General features: G+C 40.4%; 1 long non-coding RNA gene across 4 annotated transcripts in view; it reads left to right on the top strand.

The window, feature by feature from the left end:
• Positions 1-13540, top strand: part of LOC126495635 (uncharacterized) — an 18435-nt gene extending 4895 nt beyond the window's left edge. The window contains exons 2-6 of one of the 4 annotated variants that reach the window (XR_007590200.1): positions 5140-5284; positions 6612-6837; positions 7735-7809; positions 13079-13116; positions 13374-13540. This is a non-coding gene — a long non-coding RNA (uncharacterized lncRNA). The remainder of the gene's footprint in view (positions 1-5139; positions 5285-6611; positions 6838-7734; positions 7810-13078; positions 13117-13373) is intronic. The other 3 variants (XR_007590201.1, XR_007590199.1, XR_007590202.1) reach the window with 3 other exon arrangements.
• The last annotated feature ends 2162 nt before the right edge of the window (positions 13541-15702 follow it).

Below are 15702 nucleotides of genomic sequence, written 5' to 3'. Positions count from 1 at the left end.
GTCTCCCCTCTCTCTGCCCGAGACTGCAGAGGTGACAGAGATGTGTGTTCATTTGCATTCTACGTATTAAGTGGTGTATTAGTTCGGATCTTTTATTGCTGTGAAGAGACTCCATGAAACAGCCAAGTTTTCTAAAGAAAACCCTTCCATTGGGGTGGCTCGCTTACACATTCAGGGCTTCAGTGCATTATCATCAGGATGGGGACCAGGGCAGCATGCAGGGAAATGCGGTGCTGGAACTGAGAGCCCTATATTTTGACTCAGAGGCAACAGGAAGTCAGTTGATTGTCACACTGAGTGAAGCTAGATAAAAAAGAACTTCAAAGTCTGCCTCTACAGTGACACACTTCTTCCAACAAATCCACACCTACTAATAGTGCCAGTTCCTTTAGGGGCCATTTTCTTTTTTCAAAACTCCACGAGTATGAAATAGGTTGCTTTTTCTGTGCACTGGCTGGGATATTCCCTCCCCTAGGACTGGTTTAATTTTCATGAACAATAATCAGATTTTATTCCTTCTTCTGTGCATATGTTATATATCCCGGGGAACTGTGGGTATGACCCACCTGTGTGACTACATCGCATTTGTGTTTGGTGAATTCTGTCCTCTACAAAGCTAAAATTGAAATTTAATATCACTCATGTAAGAAAAAGCATCCACAAATAAATTGATACTGGAGGGCACTGACAAAATCAATCATTTTTGTGGTTTTGTGTCTCTGATTGCAGAACCTGGGTTGGAATCTAGAGTTTCTGTTTACCAGGCAAGTTCTCTACCACTGAGCTATATCCTCAGTCCTCTTTTTACTTTTTAATTTCGCCCAGACTGACCTTGAACTATAATTCTTCTGCTGTAGCTTTCTAAGTAGCTATGCCTACAGGACTGCACCATCAGGCCTGACATGAGTTTTTGTTTCATTTCTTTTGACCACAGTTCTATGGTCTTTGCGTAATAGATCTTAGTCTATATTCAGAGAAAGTTTCTATCTTTTTGTTTCCATTTTAGGCACTGGAACCCCGTTAGGCACCCCAGTTCTCACTACCCCTGGTGCTTTCCTCTGTCTGATTTTTAGCTTTCCATTCATAAGGGCAGTCTCCAACTCTTCCTATATGACAAGGACTTAAAATTTTAGTAAAGTTTGTTTTTTGGCATTTCTAAGGTTAAAAGTGGTGTGTGTGTGTGTGTGTGTGTGTGTGTGTGTGTGTGTGTGTGTGTCATGGCACATGTGCATAGATCAGAGAACAACTTTGAGTGTTGGTCCTCATCTCCCATCCCATGTGAGGCAGGTTCTCTCCTTTGCCTCTGTGCCCACTATGTTGGTTGCATGGTGAAGCTTGCAGGGCTTCTCCTGTTCCCACCTCCTATTGAGCTGCAGACGTTGTTGGAACTGCAGACATGCCTGTGGTATCTGACTTTTTGTGAGTTATGGGAATTTGAACTCACATCTTTATATTGGTGAGTCAATCCACGGAGTCAGCTTCCTAATCCTGATTTAGTTTTTTAAAATTATATTATTAATTCATGTGTATGGATGATTTGCCTGCATGTACATCTGTGTATCATACCATGCCTGGTGTCCTGGAAAGCTATAGTATGGTTAGGCTCCCAGGAGTTACAGACACTTGTGAGTCAACATGTGAGCACTGGGAACTGAACCTGGGTCCTCTGGAAAAGCAGCCAGTGCTCTTAACCACTGAGCCACCTCTCTATTCCCTAATTTAAAGGTATTAAGAAAACAGATTGTATGAGGGGTAAAACGGATCTTACGGGGGTCTTAGTTTATCAACAAGATTGTGTAAGCTCTTCTGTAGGCTGCGTTTGTTAACTTCCTGCCCATCTTCTCCCCAGTTTATATCAGTTTTGAGGTGCTTTGAGGACAATTTCCTAATGTTTTCTGGTCATTCTTCCAAGTGAGGTCCTCCTGCATCTTCCAGCCTGCTGTCCTTTCTTTACTGTCTGCTTGCTGTGGTTTACAGCCCACCTCACTGATGGTTGGACCTGGGCCACTCACAGCACGTTTAGCTTTCCACGAGATGTAATCCAGGATCTAAACATGTTCCTCTAATGTCCGTGCCACTTATGCCAGATTTTTCTCAACAATGAGAGGAAATAGAGGTTGCTCGAATCTTCTCTCAGTACAGTTCTGGTGGCCATCGATTGTCTGAAGCCCATTTTCACAGTTAATGGCCTATGTTCTGGAAGCAACCTATAAGGGTTGTTTTTTCCTCCTTAAGATTTTTTCTTACTTCATTATTGTAATCTGTCTTTACTTTTATTGTTGATTTTTTATTGATCCTATTTAAAATTTACTGGGTTTTTAGGTTGATATCATTTATCCACTTGGGAAATCCCCAGTCACTATTTCTCCATATATTACTTTCTTATTCTCTCCATTTCTGTATCTTTCCTCACTTCCCCTTTCCTCCCTCTTTTCTTCATCCCATTATCTTACAGAGTATTGGGATTCTTTTCTTTTGAAAAATGTTTTATTATTTATACTTCATGTGTATAAGTGTTTTACCTGTATGTATGTAAGTGCACCACATGTGTGCTTGGTGTGCACATATGGCACAGAGGGTGTTAGATCCCTTAACAATTTAGTTATAAATGACTGTAAGCCACTATGTGGATGCTGGGGATTGAATTCAGATCCTCTGACCACCAAGCTATAACTCCATCCCAGAGAGGAACGGGTTTCATTCTGACATTTTCATGCAAGTGCACCAGTGTTTCTCTCTCTAGGACTAAAGGGATGAGGCAGGTTCCATATCCAGACTGTCTCTGATTTTTCTTTCCTGAATTATTTTTATTTATAATGTCTTTATTATATGTTATCTGGATGTTTTCTATTGTTCTGTCTTCTGGATTGTCCTTTCACCAATAGTGTGTTGTTTTGTGTTTTTAGTCTTCTCTTAAAACCTTTCATCAAGTTTGAGAAATCAGAGAGCTGGAGAGATGACTCAGAAGTTAAGAGCACTGGCTTCTCTTCCAGAGGACTAGGCATGCATATCAAATATTGCTTTTCCCTGCTCTTTAGTTTTGGTTTTTGATTTTTCAAGATAGGGTTTCCTTGTGTAGTGGTGGCTTTTCTCAAAATTGCTGTGTAGACCAGGCTGGACTTGAACTCACAGAGATTTCCCTGCCCCTCTTCCAAGTTCTGGAATTAAAGGTGTGAGCCACCACCAACTAGCTTACTCTCTTCTCTTGAAAGCCTTTTTATGTTTTTAAAAAAGTATTATTAGTGTTGCTACAGTTTTTTATTATACTTAGTGAGTATGTGTGCATGTTGAGTGTTTGTGTGTGTGTGTACGTATGAAGCATGAGTGGGCATGATGGTCATACAATGCATGTGTATGTATTGTTTGTGTATGTGTGTGTGCATGTTAGAACACATGGAGGTCAGAGGACAACTTTATGGATCCTCTGGGTGCCTTTAATTCCTGAGACAGCTCTCTAACATGCTTTTTCTCCAATGCTTATTAAAGTATGCATATTTACATTGGAAGCATAAATTTTTAGTTAAAATTATTAAAATAAAATAACAAAAATCCTACTTTTGTCATCCTCTAGAAGTCATCTACACAAATGAACATCTTACAACACTCTAGGAATACAGAACATGGTGTGAATTGCCTGAATTTTAAAGAGGTGGTTCCTTCCTGGAATCTCAGCACCTGAGAGGTTAACTGGAGCATTTCTGTCAGTCTGAGGCAATACTGGTCTATAGAGTAAATACCAGGCCAGTATGGGCTACGGAGTGAGTCAGTGTAGGCAGAACTTCCCTCTCCAAACTACCTGCTCCCACATAACCAGCAGCCACATCCAAAGTATCTGGCTCAGAGACTTAATATAAATAACAAATACTTAACTGATAGCTCAGGCTGATTGCTACCTGACTCTCTTAAATTAATTCATTTTTCTTATCAATGTTTTGCCACGTGTCTCGTGAATTTTTCCTCATTTCTGACACATCCTGCTTCCTTGGTGGTTGGCTAGCACCTGCTCTGACTCTGACCTTCTTTCCATCATTCTCCTATTTTGTCTGCCCCATCTATAATAAATGCCTGCCTACTGGCCAACAGGTTTCATTAAACCAATGTGAGTGACAATCTTAAGTATGTGAAAGGATTCTTTCACAAGATTTCTCCCTTTTTGTTCAACTAAAAAAGGCTTTAATTTTAACATAGTAAAATTATATGTAACAAAAGAACTTGCTATGTAAGAATTAATTAAAATCCAACTTCATCAAAGACTTCAGAAAGATGAAATGTTACCTAATTACAGGGACATCAGGCTGTCTGACCCAAAGTTCCTTTATACTGTTAGAGCATCCAACTCTGACTTACAAACCTAGCATGTGAGAGACTTTCCTGAGATGCAGGGAATTCTTTTTTTTAACTATTATTTATTTATTTATTAAAAATTTCTGTCTCTTCCCCGCCACCGCCTCCCATTTCCTTCCCCCTCCCCCAATTAAGTCCCCCTCCCTCGTCAGCCCAAAGATCAATCAGGGTCTCTGCCCTGTGGGAAGTCCAAGGACCACCCACCTCCATCCAGGTCTAGTAAGGTTAGCATCCAAACTGCCTAGGCTCCCACAGAGCCAGTACCTGCAGTAGGACCCATTGCTGTTGTTCTTGAGTTCTCAGTAGTCCTCATTGTCTGCTATGTTCAGCGAGTCCAGTTTTATCCCATGATTTTTCAGACCCAGGCCAGCTGGCGTTGGTGAGTACCCAATAGAACATCCCCATTGTCTCAGTGTGTGGGTGCACCCCTCGCGGTCGTGAGTTCCTTGCTCGTAGTCTCTCTCTCCTTCTGCTCCTGATTTGGACCTTGAGATTTCTGTCCGGTGCTCCAATGTGGGTCTCTGTCTCCTTTGTATGAATGTGCACATGTGTGTAGAAGTCAGACATTGATGCTGGGAGTCTTTGTCCATCTCTATCCATCTTTTATAACAAGGCAGGTTCTCTCTCACTTGAACCCAGAATGTGGATATTTAGTGGAGTTAACTCATTTTATTTATTGGGGTTAACTCAAGACCACCTATCTAATGTGTGTTAGTTCTTTATAGTCTTTCTTTCATTTCCACAAGCATGTAATCCAAGTCCTGATAACCATTTCCCCATTGTATTTCCTTCCAGGATGTCCACAGCACACGAGAACACAGAATCTATATTCCAGCTCTTCAGAGTACTTAAATTGGACATTTCAGATGCAATAAAAGATTTATTTCCTTTTCTGGATGTCCTCTGTGACAACAATGTCATCAGCGATAAACAGTATGAAGTAAGTGAAGTTTCCTTACATCCTGACCCAGAAAAAAAAAACTCCAAATTAAGTTACACTTTGATATCTTGAACCAAACTGGATGACTGGCAGTTTAATTTAAAATTGGACTTTAAAATAATAAAAATAAAAAGATGAAGTTATTTTTAAAACAAAGTTCTCATCTCTCTGCTCGTGTTGTGTGTGTGTGTGTGTATGTGTGTGTTCACATAGGTGCTGGTGCCTACAGAGTCCGGTAAAGATCTCCAGATTCCCTGGAACAGGAGATATAGGCAATTGTGAGACCCCTGATGTGGGTGCTGGGAATCACCCTGGGTCCTCTGTAAGATCAGCACGTGCTCGTAACCTCGAGTCAGCTCTCCAGCCCCTGGACAAAGAATTATTGACAAAGTTTTCATAGCATTTTGTAGAGATATTAGTTCAATAATAAATTCATGAATTATAAATCAGAATTCTGGACTCAGGTTTAGAATCTGCCTTTCTGGGGAACACCATGTATCGTGTAAATATTTCTGGAAGTGTTCTCTCATTGTATCAAGGGGAGGAGAAGCAGAGGCCTCAGGAGATAGATAGTTCTGCTTCTGTCTGAGGGGAAGGTGTTCCATGGTCCCTTCTGGAATCAGGGTGAGTATTGTTGAAGACAAGCCAGAGCAGAACAGGGGTTCTCCAATGATGGGCAATGTCTTATGCATTTTACACCATGTAAATTATGCCATTAAAATGAAACTAAACAATCTAAAACTCAAAGTGTTTTTAATTTACTATTGAATAATTTTATTGAACTGACTTAATGATATTTCATTGGACACATTTTATTTTAATTAATATCTATTTTTAAACCCTAGCTCTGAGAACATAATACCTACAGAGTCTCTTTTGGAGTGATTTTTTTGAACCTATTCATTTTTATTTTATGTACACAAGTGTTTTCTCTGCATGTGTGCCTATGCACCACCAGTATTCCTGGTGCCTTTGTATGGCAGAGGAGAGCTCCTGATCCCCAGACACTGGAGTTACAGGTGGTTGTGAACACCATGAGGGTGCTGGGAATTGAACCCAAGACCTCTGCAGGAGCAGCAAATACGATCGCCCACTGAACCATCTCACCAGGCCCATTGTAAACCCTTAGCCCTAGCATTCCTTTGTTATAGAAAGTGGCCCTTCCTACATGTCATAGAAATGATGGTTAGAACTCAAAATCACTAGCTAGTATTTTCACAGAGAAAATATGCACTTGTTTCATGATGTAGCCATGCAAATATAAAACTTTTTAATAGAAGATATGTCTGTTGTGGATTGAGGTACACTAACTATAATTGTTTCCTAGGGTTCTTCTGTGACCTGGAAGTCTGCACTTAAATTTTCTCCATTAAATATCTTTAAAGGATTATCAAGAATCCTGTACAAACCTGATCCCTGTGCAAAAAGTGGTCTACAAAGTCTTGAAAGGACTGGAAGAGAAACATGACAGGAGGCTCTAAGGTTATTGTTCTGTAAGCAAAATATGGAGGCATACCCTGATTTGGAACACATTTTTAAAAGATTTAAAAATGGTAATTGAGTTTAGTATAACCTTGGAGAACACAGTCCTTATTTCCCCTCAATAACTATATATTACCTACCATGTGTCATATACAGTGCTGCACAATCTGAGTTATAGCAGTTTAAAATTTAACATGTTATGTATCATCATAACACTTATATTTAAGGGCTACAATTGACACCCTCCAGAGGTCTGCTAGGCTGGATATTTAGACTGAGAAGACAATGAGAGTCCCCATCAGCATCAGGCTATGGAGAAGAGGACAGGAGGAACTCAGTCCCAGTAGGTTAGCACTGCTGTGTCTCTTCAGTGGAGCCCTTATAATATTATACATAGGAGTCCACCAGGTTCAGTACACCCCACCTTGAGTGACAGCTCAGCTGTTGGTTGCAGGATCCATCTTAGCTTAGTACCACATGCTCATAGAAATCAACAATGTGTGAGCCTGTTCTTCAACCCCATCTTGCCCATCTTTAAAGCCTACCCATCATCAAGCTTCCCTTTGGTATGTGCCAGATCCTTGATCTTCCATCCAGGAAAGCCCCTCTTTCTCCTTACACTTGTGATAGCCTGGAAGCCATGTTTAGATTCTATTTTTTTTTCTGTTTTGACATCTACATTCTCTGCCCTCTGAACACTGGAATATGAACACAGCACAAGTGTGTCTTCAAATTTTTAGTCTTGACCTTGAGTGTCCCCTTTCTCTATGGGAAGCATAAAGTCTCCCTTGTGGAGTCTTCTCTGTCCCAGGAGGTGATGGGTGAACTTCATTATGTAGGACACATTGAACTTGCAGTGATCAGGAGACCAGAAATTCCTAAATGTGTAATGCAGAAATGCTGCCCCTTGTCCCTGCTAAATATCTCTAATGGCTTCCTCTTCTTCTTCCATCTCCCTCCCACTTTAGTCTTACCACAGGATGAACTGCATTTGGAAGAAATTGATAGAGGGGACCTGAACTCACAGCTCAGTCTTGAACAAGGTAATTACACCTGGAAAGAGTTTTTTAATCGCCACACAAACTAGGAAATAAAGGTGATCCTTAGCAGAATGCCATTAGGGGAAAAACAGAGAAAGCAGTGAGGGGAGTGGCTATGAGCCTGGTGTTAGCTTTCCTGTACTGGGACAAATTACCCAGGAGAATATATACACACAAACTCTGAGGCAGGAGGATTGTGATTTTGAGACCAGCCAATTTTTCATAGTAAAACTCACTCAAAAACAAAATGGATATCTGGGAAGTCAATTTATTTGAGTTCATGATGTTAGGGACTTCAACCCAAATGGTTTGACCTCATTACTTAAGACAGGGCAAAACATCAAACCTAGGGCTTGGTGACCTGGAAGCAAGGGAAGAGAGGATGTGCCTGTGTCCTTCAAGGTTACACCTCCAGTGATCTAAGTTCCTTCAGCTCAGCTCTGCCTATTAAAGGTACCATCAACACCTAGTAGGTGACATTCTGTGGGACAGACCCCTAATACACGAATCCTGGAAGGAGGCGGTGCTTGAGATCTAAACTGACCAGCCTCTAGGAGGATGTAGGATCCTTCCGGAGTAACCATGATAACAAAGAGTCAGCCTGCTACCTATGATGAAGGAACCTGAAACCAATGTTAGTATACAGATTGAAAGAGACTGACTACTCAGAAATAATTGTGACTTAGAGAAGCCTCTGAAGGAGGTGACCAGTATGGAACAGTGAAAGGTGAAGCAGTGTGGTCCATGGTGGCATCATAGAAGACATGCCATATAAGAGAAATGTTCCTGTTTTGTGCCTGCCTCTATATACACCAGTCTCTGACACCAGATTTGTGATGACTGGGGGTTTCCACATCAACCAACTCACCAGACATCAGCAAGGTGTCTTAGGATGCAATTAAATTCAGATAAAGCTTTCAGTGCCACAAGACAGCAGTCTACTTCAGATGCTGGTTACATGGGTGTGACCCATGCTTCTGGTCAACAGCATAAATCAGAGGTTGCCGTGGTGCTTAAGCTACAGAACTTGTTAGCTTAGCTCATGAGCCTCTAGGAAATGTTCAATTAAATTTATTTGAAAAGTTATAGCTTAAAAATAGCTAGGCTCAGGGAAATTAGGGAGACGACTCAGTTGTCAAAGTACATAGAAGCACAGGGGCTTGAGTTTGATCCCCTAAACTTGGGTCAAAAACAGATCAAGACACAGGGTCAGGAGCTGTAATCCTAGTACCTGGGAGGCAAAGACAGGCAGCTCCCTGGAGATTACTGCTCAGGAAAACTGATGAGGTTTAGTCAAGTGATAGATTCCATCTCTATAAAAAGATGTCAATGCTACCTGAGGAATGACAGCCAAGGTCATCCTCTGTTCTCTGCTCACATATGCACACTATCAATGACCACATAAAAGAGAGTCACCCTGAGGTCAAATGGGGAAAGAACACAACCCTCTTTTGCCTTCCCGAGGCACACCACTCTTCTTCCAGCACTATCTGATGGAGTTTGTCAACCCCAGATCTCTCTAAACAGTCACTTGGGATTTTTAATAAAAGTTTCATCATGCCTGCATTATTATCCATGCGATCAAGTCAAATTCTAGCTCTTCTCATGTAGGAGGTCAGCGCTCCAATGCTGTAATCATGGTTTATTCCCCTGGCATCCAACCCTTCATTCCTAATGTCTTTCCAAACTTCACCTCTGTAATATACACTGTGGTGTTACTGAAGAAGGCTGGTTATGCTCAAGGGTAGACTGACTCTCTTTTCACCTTAATCACTTGGGAACTCACCCAGGATTTGAGGAGCTCTGGCCAGGAACAGGGACTGAAGATCCAAAACTACCATTTCTTAGTATGTCACAGTCTCACACTTGATGTTAGAGGAGATGGATTCAAACACGAGAAATGTTGTTTGAGAGCAAAAGTATTCCAGAAGAAAGATAGATAGGAGATGACGCACAGCAAGAGAGTGGTAGAGGTGTCGGGAGATCACACGGATTCTTTGAGACAGAGAAAGGAAGAGGAAAGGAAATGAGAACAGAAAGAATAACAGACAATGGCAGAGGGAACCATGTTGCTAGTTTACTACTTTGCGTCTACTTTTGATTTTAGTCAACCCCAGCTGGTACGAAGTATTGGTATCATTCAGATGCCCAGTTTATAGTGGAGGAAGCTAAACTTAAGAGAGACCATGTGTGGAGTGTTCACAGGGTCAAATCAAAAGCAAGAATCCAGGCACTCAGGAGGCAAAGTCTGTGTTCTTGTCCATGTACTGGTAATCCGATGGAAAACATGAAACAGAAGTAGGGGAAATAGAGAGAGAAAATACAGGAAGGAATTCAAAAATGGGAGGGAATGGAGACAGGCTGTTCCTGAGTATTCATGAGAAGCCAGCAGGGACGAGCCATCAGATATATACAGGGAGGCTGTTTTGTGAAAGGCAATGTGGTCCAGAGTAGGCTAGGAATTCAGATAAGGCCACTGGTCCTGAGAGCTCTGGGGACACATGTAGGCATCCTTTAGGCAAAAATATGAATGCAGATCACCACCAGGTGCTAGAGTGGCCCAGGCAGGACTTTACTCAGTTAGAGGCGACCCTTTCAACCTAATCTTATGACCCAAGTCTGATCTCAGGAATCAAGGGGAGCTTGTCAGCTTTAGGGCACTTTCTCTCTTGCATATTAAAGACAAAAGAGAACAACTCAGTGAACAACTCAGTTAGACTCCTGAAACAAACATCTAGTGTTCGTTCCTTAGGACCTAGTGACAGATGTTTTCAAGAAAGCCTGACTTGGTCAAACTCAAGTCCCTCTTCATCTGATGGTCTATTCTCGTTGACTCTGTTAACATTGCTGTCTCCTCCCATGAGTACTAGCTTGCTTTCTGTTGCTGGGGTTCCATGGCCAAAAGTAATGTGGGGAAGAGAAGATTAATTTATCTTACGGTTTATAATCCACCATGAAGGGACATCAGGATAGGAACCTGAGGCTGGAACTGAAGCTGAGGTCATGGAGGAAAGCTGCTTACTGGCTTCCTCAGCCTGCTTCTTATACATCCAAGAACCAGCCATACAGGGGAGATTAATCCTCCAACAAATGACCATGTGTCTGGTGGTCTGACATCTGAATGACATTAGATACCTGCTGTAACTCTCATGGCCCCAACACTGCAGTGTCTGACTTCACATCATGGGTTCTGGGATCTAAAATCAGGTCCTCATGTTTCTGTAACAAGCACTTTAACCACTGATCTATCACTCCAGCCTCAATGAGTTTATTTTTTAAAAAGTAGATGCAATAATCTACCCTTATCCTATTATATCTATATCCACTTTTTCTTTTTAAAACAGGAACTCCGAATGTAATCTCCTTAGTTCAACTTCTTTCTTGACCATTACCAATAACAACTTCTAATCATTCACAATAAACTATGACAAATATCCATAACCCAATGAAGAAAATGACACACCCCACCTCTTGCGAATGTGGGCATCATACTCTTTGTTTTACTTCCTGCTGTGTGAGGGCAATGGCATCTTTAGAGAATCCTGAATAAAAAATTGGGTTACTTTTCAAGTCTGGGGAAAGGAAGCCGTATCATTTGTTGTTCAGACTCTCCACAGTGGGGAAGTACAGGCTTTATTTGAAGTTGTAGCTAGAGCAGTCTTTTAGGCTGGATCATCTCAGTTGGCCATGTCAAAATGATCCTGAGCAGTTTGTAGTCCAAAGCCGATCTTCAGGTGGTGTTTTTCAGCTTAATGGTGTTATCATAGTCCTGGTGGAATTGTCATTGTGGGGGCCCATCCTCTTTGGGAGACTTCAAAGGTAGGTGGTAGGCATGGTCTTGGTTCTCTGCAGAAAGTTTAAACATTTTAAATGTCATATGCAGCAGATCTCAAATAGTTAAAAGGGCCATCCATACTTTGTTATATTCATCTAGAGTTCAAAAACTTAATTCCTAGTTTCCTGATAGAGACTCACACACAAAACCATGTACAGGAGGCTAGATAAAGCCTGTTTCTGGAATTCGTTATTATTCTATATGTCCATTAATATCTTAACAAAAATTTAAAATATACATTAATCTTATAAATTATGATATAATATTTATACCTTAAGAAAAGCTCTTAAAAAAAGAAAAGCTCTTAACAAGTCAAAATAAAACCAAAGAATTATGAGGTTAGTGGTGATAAAATAGTCCCTAAATTTTGGTTTTCTTTGTGTCCTAAATCAAGTGGCTCTTCTGACCTGAGGCAGAGATTCTAATTTTAACAAACAGGCTTCCATTTAGAGAAGGAGACAACCACGTTCCAACTCCCAAGGCAACTTTCATTTTCAATTGAACTGGGACTACAAAAAAAAAGACCATTTGCATTATGTGTCTGTAGATAACAGCAGAAACAAACATTTGAGAAAATTTATTAAATTTTATCCTGTTGGAGATATGATGTACCAATAGACTGACTTACTCTTTTTCTCAGGGGGATTGCTCAGAAATCAAGGATGGCTTAGACTCTGTAGTGAGTTCCAGGACAGGTTACAGAGTGAGGCCTGTCTCAAATCCATCTACCCAAAAATAAAAGTAAAAGAAGAGAAATATTTTGAAATAAGGTCTTTGTTCTTCATTTATATCAGCCCTCTGAATTCGGAAAATCAGAAGGCTTCCTTGGCAGCTGAATCTATTTCTTTTGACATAGTGTATATGAATCTTTCTGTCATATATCTCACATGGTATTTCCCTGTTTTATCCTCACAATGAAACAAAAAAGTCTTCTCATTGAATATTGGCTGAGCATGGCCAGTGAAAGACTACACCTTCATACCCTACCTGCAGTTACTACTGTGGGGAGAGGAGTCTGCAGGAAATGATGCTTAAGGGATGTGATGGCTATTTCTGGGTTTCGAATTAAAATCTGTGTCATGGAATGGTCTTCACTGAGCTGGGTCATAGAGGAGGAGAGTTCTAACAAAGTGTAGGACAGGGCTTACTGCTTGGGGGGATAGAAAAACATGAGAAACCATCCTTCAGTGTGTCTGGAAGCTACAGGCAATTAAGTGGAATCCCTCATCTGAGCTTACTATGAAAATCATCAGGGCAGTAAAAGACGATCTAAATGTTTCCTTGAGTCACTGTGGGGCACATGGGGGTCAATTTCCATGAAGACAGCTTGATTTTAACAATGGTACATCCAGATAGAAATATCTAGAAGGCAATAAAAACACCTTGGTCACAAAATAAAAGACCCCCCCCCTGAATAATTAACTCTCTGTCTTGCAGGCACAGCATCTACCACATCCACCAATGAAGAGGGACAGGTAATTATCACAAGACCCCCTGCCATGACTTCTAAGAGTATTGTCTACTAATTGTTTGTTTTCCATCTCTGCTACCTTGTACGTTTCAGAATTGACCAATATGTATTTGATCAAAATTGAATTTATTCTGTGGTGCTCATATAGTTGTGATTTCACAAGCATAAGAGGCCAGGCTTGCTTTGATCAACTAAATACTTGAGATAGAGATGGGAACAAACCTTGAGAGCCATCACATAAATGATCTTGTCTACTTTCAGAGGGAAAACCCAACAAACCCAGAGTGAACAAAGAAAAACATAACTGCCCCATGACCTTCTGCCATGATGTCTGAGGCCCTCATCTGCCAATTGTTAGTTGTTCATTTCTACCATGTTATAGTTTGTTAAATTTACTGATGAAAATAAAAATGGATTTTATTATATGATATTGTTGTGGTTGATATTTTAAAATATTGTACAATATAAATGACCAGTTCTCCAGTTAACATTTGAGACTGAGGTGGGAATGACTCATAACAACAGTAAAACAATGGACTGACAATATGGTTCAGGAACTAACTGTACTTGCTTCCAAACCTGATGACCTGAGTTCAATCGCCAACAACCATATGATGGAAGAAGAAAACAGGTTCCAAAATTTGTCCTTTGCTCTCTACCTGGGTGTCACAAGAGTGTCTGCATATACACATGCATAAATAAAATGTAATTTTTTTAAAACCTAAGGGCTGGAAAGATGGCTTTTCAAAAAACTCTGGTTTATTCTCCGCATTCACATTGTAGCTCCCATCCATCTGTAACTCCAGTTCCAGGACTTCTCATGCCTTCTTCTGACCCTGAAGGCACCAGATTTAGATACAACCACACTTCTTTTGTTCCTCTGCTGGAGACAAGACAGTACTCCCTATCTCTGGAGTCTGGATAGCTCATTGGATGACTGAGGCAGATACTGAGCTTCTGGTCCATGAACCACTCCTTAGGAGGCAGAGATCTCACCTGATGACTATGCATTAGAACTCCTCATAATGTTAAAGTATCCAACGTTTTTCTCCAGCCCAGACTCAATGACTTAAAATTGGTGTTGATGGGGTCTTAGTCATTATGTTTTCTTCCTCAGTGTTAAAGATGAACCCTAAAGCCACATTCATGATAGGTTGAACATTCTACCATTGAACTACACTCAAACCTGAAATTTATTTTTAATTCCATGAGTGACTTTAGTCTATAACATGTTGATGATTGTTACTAAATAAGAGAACAAATTAAGAGGGTAGGTTCAAAGCCTGTCACGTGAGGAGACAGCATCACCACCTGCCATAAACCATGGTGTCAATAGAGGTCTCCAGAAACTATTCAATCTCCAGAGACTCAGCATCAACCCCACTGGCATCTAGCGCAGCAATCACCAGAGACGTGATACTCCCTGCACTAGGAGAAGTGACCACTGGAGGGGTGACCCGGCCTGCACCAGGAGGCGCTACCATCTGAACCTTGGACCCATCTGGACCTGAAGGAATGAGCACCAGTGATTCAGCCATGCTTGCAACTAAATGAATGTTCATTGGAGCCACTGCTCCCAGTCAAATCAATTGAAGGAAGAGGGACCTCCTGAAGAATAAGTTCCACCTATATTAATTGGAGGAAGAGATGGGTAGACAACAAGGTAAGAATATGCTGAACAACAGAAAGAGCAATATGACACTACCAGAAACAAGTGGTTCTACAGTTGAGAACATCCCAACATAGATGAAGTAGAAGAAAATGATACTAAAAATAACTTTATGGAGATGATTTTGGCACTTAAAGAGGAAATAAAATCTTCCCTTGCAGAAATGGAAGATGCAAGCATAAACAACAGAATTCAAAAGATGAAAGAGAGAATCTCAGGCATTGAAGATACCATAAAACAAATAGATTCATTGGCCAAAGAAAATGTTAAATCCAACTAATAGTTAAAATAAAATATCCAGGCAATCTGAAACACCATGAAAATACTAACAAACTCCATAAGGAAACTCTTCGATGCCCATCTTCCTCTTGAAGTAGGTTGGTGCTCCAAGAGCAGACATGTCTCATTGTCATGAAAATCCCTAAATTATTAAATCATTAAATGCAATATTCTGTAGTCTTTGAAAGATATGAAGAATGCCTATCTAAGTAAAATATATCTCTATAAATCTAGAAAATCTAACATGACTACAAGCTTGACTATTATCAATGATTATCCATTAACAACCTATATTTCCTAATTATACATTACATTTTTAAATGAACTACACAATCACAATACCTTAATCAAGATCAGAAATACATATACATAAACAAAATTGACCTTAAATTTATATCAATAAAGCAAATCCATATCAATGCAAATTATCCATGTTTATATCACATCTACCTTTAAATTTAAAAGAGCATTTATAAACAATATTTAGGAATATGGGTGCAGTTTTTTCTCTCCAAACTGCTTCGTGGTGTATGGGGGCACAGTTAATCAGGTTCTTTATGGTGTATCCTATGTGCTAGGTTCATCTCAGTCTGTAGTTGAATGAAGTAAATTTTTGAGGGTGTTTACAGAAACCTTTCAGGA

The sequence above is a fragment of the Alexandromys fortis genome, unplaced genomic scaffold, assembly GCF_014885135.2.
Source record: "Alexandromys fortis isolate MF-2015 unplaced genomic scaffold, M_Fortis_MF-2015_v1.1 scaffold_528, whole genome shotgun sequence".
Taxonomy (NCBI): domain Eukaryota; kingdom Metazoa; phylum Chordata; class Mammalia; order Rodentia; family Cricetidae; genus Alexandromys; species Alexandromys fortis.
This window is presented reverse-complemented; position numbering and strand designations above follow the sequence as displayed.